Source organism: Chenopodium album, chromosome 24 (genome assembly GCF_948465745.1).
Source record: "Chenopodium album chromosome 24, dcCheAlbu1.1, whole genome shotgun sequence".
NCBI classification, from domain to species: Eukaryota; Viridiplantae; Streptophyta; class Magnoliopsida; order Caryophyllales; family Amaranthaceae; genus Chenopodium; species Chenopodium album.
Genome location: NC_137857.1, coordinates 14,682,525 through 14,685,415, shown reverse-complemented (window position 1 = coordinate 14,685,415; position 2,891 = coordinate 14,682,525). Strand labels below are relative to the sequence as shown.

The following is a 2,891-nucleotide window of genomic DNA, read 5'->3' as shown; positions in this document are numbered from 1 at the left end:
AATAAACATATTCTTAATATAGACTACCCTAAAATACATTATTGTATCCGATATTGTAATTGTGGTGTTGGTCACTGTACTCTAATCTAAAATCAATAGTAGTGAAGTTAATTTCTTCCTTGAAGATTAATACTTTGATTTTTCCTCTTATTGCTAAGAAGGGGTTTTTCATGTGAAAATATTGTGTTTTATTTTATCATTCCACACCTTATTATTTTTCTCGATGTGTTTACCTGTAGCTCCGTCCTCATAACAAATTAAGGTATAAGTTTGAATAGAGCTAAGCATGCATTATCGTTAGTCTCCCTAGTAGAAATTATACATATACTTGTAGCTAGATAACTTTAATTTATATAGGATAACTTTTATTACTACGTAATAAAACACAAAATAAAGAGGCATAAACATACAATACTACAAAACTTACAAAAAAGACCCCTAAATGCAGACCCATTTTCTCAACCAACGGGTCTGTTTGATGTAAGAGATCTAATAACAATAATAACAGGTCTCTTATGTGCAATAAGACCCACCATAAAAAAACAATATAGAGAAATAACATACCCGATGTTGGTTAAGTATTAGCGCATAGCGCCTATATGTTTTAGAAACATATAGAATGACTAAATGTACCACTACAGCCTAATAAGTGACCAGGTGGTAGGTATTTTAGGAGAAAATAATCAACGACATAGGATGACAAAAAGTACCACCGCATGCATAATAATACACAAAAAAGTACTATTAATACAACTTATACTTTAATGGTACATTATAGTACACAAAAATGTACCATAAAATGTACCATTGTAGAAAAACATCAAATGAAAAAAAATAATAAGAACCCCATGATACCCTCCTATATGCATGCTAAACATATAGGTGCTATGCGCCTAGAAGCACTCCCCGATGTTAAACTAACGAGTCTTTTATGTGTACGAGGGCCCACTTCTCTCGTTGGAAAAAACTAGAGAAATATACAACCCATATTTTCCAATTAAATACCTTAGTAGTGCTATCTCTATCACCTTTACTCACCTTAATACTCCCAGAAGTTTCTCTTCCCCTTCCTCACTTTATATAATTCACTCTATATTTTCTTTATCCTCAATCTTTGATATCATCTATTTCCTCGTTTTGATTTTTTTTTAATCAACCAAAAAAGATGGAGCAACAACCACCTTCCCTCTAGTGTCGTCCGATGCAACTTCACGCCTCTTATGGCTCAATTTGAGTGTCTAAATTGCAAGATCTGAAGAATAATAATGCTTCGTACGTTTTTAGAGTTTATTTTTTACATCAATTTTTTCTTTTCTTTTTTTGCTTGGATTTTGGATTTTAATGATAACTCATTTCCGAATTCAAATTATTCAATAGATTCAGGTCATTTTTATATATTGTTCATTACTTTTAATTTATTAGTTTTGATTTCTTCTATAATTTTGAACTTTTGTTTGATTTAAATGTTGACTTAATTTTAGATCTATTGTTTTTGGTTTTGATCTTGTTTTTGTACTCCATTTATTGTCAGATTTTTTTCAATTTTGATTTATTCTCAATATTTGTGTTTGGTTTGTTCTTACTGTGCGTATTTTGATCTAGTTTTAAATATTTGCTTTGTTATTGACCATTGCAGTGATTGAATTGGATGAAGATGGTAAATAAAAGTTCGATTGCGAGAAGAAAGATATAGATAACTACAGTACATGTAATCATATCATTCTTAAGCTAGTTTTGCGTTACCTAAAAATTGCAATTTGCAAGTTTATTAATTGTAAATATTTGGTATTCTTGAATGTTATATTTGTTGTACGTTTACGAAGTGTGATTGTATAACTTCTTGAACCAAAGAGGTTTAATTTTTATGTTTTGGTAATTTTATCTGTAAATTGTAGCATGTATGTAAAGTTGTATATTCTTGTAAATATTGTATGTATAGATGTTATTTTATTTATTTTTGAATTGTAATTTTGCAATGTAATCTTATAATTTCAACAATTTTAGTGGAGCGCCAAAAACAAAACCTTCAAATTTTAAAATTCAAATGAATATTACAGAATTTTGTTTTTTTTTTTTTTAAAAAAAAGGGGATCAAAAAGACCCGTTACTTAATATAACAAGTTTCTTTCAAAAAAAAAAAATATATATATATATAACAGGTCTATTTGAATCCCCTTTAAGAGACCCCATATTCTAAAAAACGGGTCTTTTTCCCCTTCAATATGTCTATTATACATCATATCTAACAGACCGCATATCTCTAGTAACGGGTTTGTTTGTTTTGTAAAACAGACCCCCCTAATGAGGGGGTCTCTTTATCATACAGACCCCCGAGATAGAGACCCTTTATAAAGGGGTCTCAAAGGCCAATTTGAACGGGTCTGTTAGCCTATTTTTGTAGTAGTGATATACAGTATATGGTGTACCTTCCATACCTTCTCCTTTTGCTACTTTTTTTTAAAATTGCATAAACACAAACCATGCAAGAAATGGTGTTTCCCTCCTCGACCTTCTATTCCACTCTCCGAGACAACTCAATTGTAACTCACCATGGATGATTGGGATGATCGAAGCTGAGGAAAAAACACAATATTTTCATCCAATATTCGAAGACAAGCAATCCGAATACCTTATCTCATATATTTCTGACCATTCAAAATGTTACCTTTCCCTTCGCTATCATATAGCCGAAAAGAACATCAAAATCAACTTTCCATGATTTCAATGTAAGCATGACAAATTGTTGATCGTAGACCTACCTAGATATCCCTTCCCATGCTTGATCAAGGATTGCATCCTGTTAGTTTTGTCCAAAAGGGTCAGTTATCGGGGTTTCGGCCTCAACTCAAACATGATAATGTTACTCATATAACGGATGAAGAAACATCTTT

At 31.2% G+C, this 2,891-nt stretch overlaps 1 long non-coding RNA gene across 1 annotated transcript; it reads left to right on the top strand.

Moving 5' to 3' along the window:
- Positions 1-1,025: 1,025 nt before the first annotated feature.
- On the top strand, positions 1,026-1,883 carry LOC145612591 (uncharacterized). The gene is made up of 2 exons (XR_014106652.1): positions 1,026-1,272; positions 1,637-1,883. It is a non-coding gene; the product is annotated as an uncharacterized LOC145612591 (long non-coding RNA).
- Positions 1,884-2,891: the final 1,008 nt, after the last annotated feature.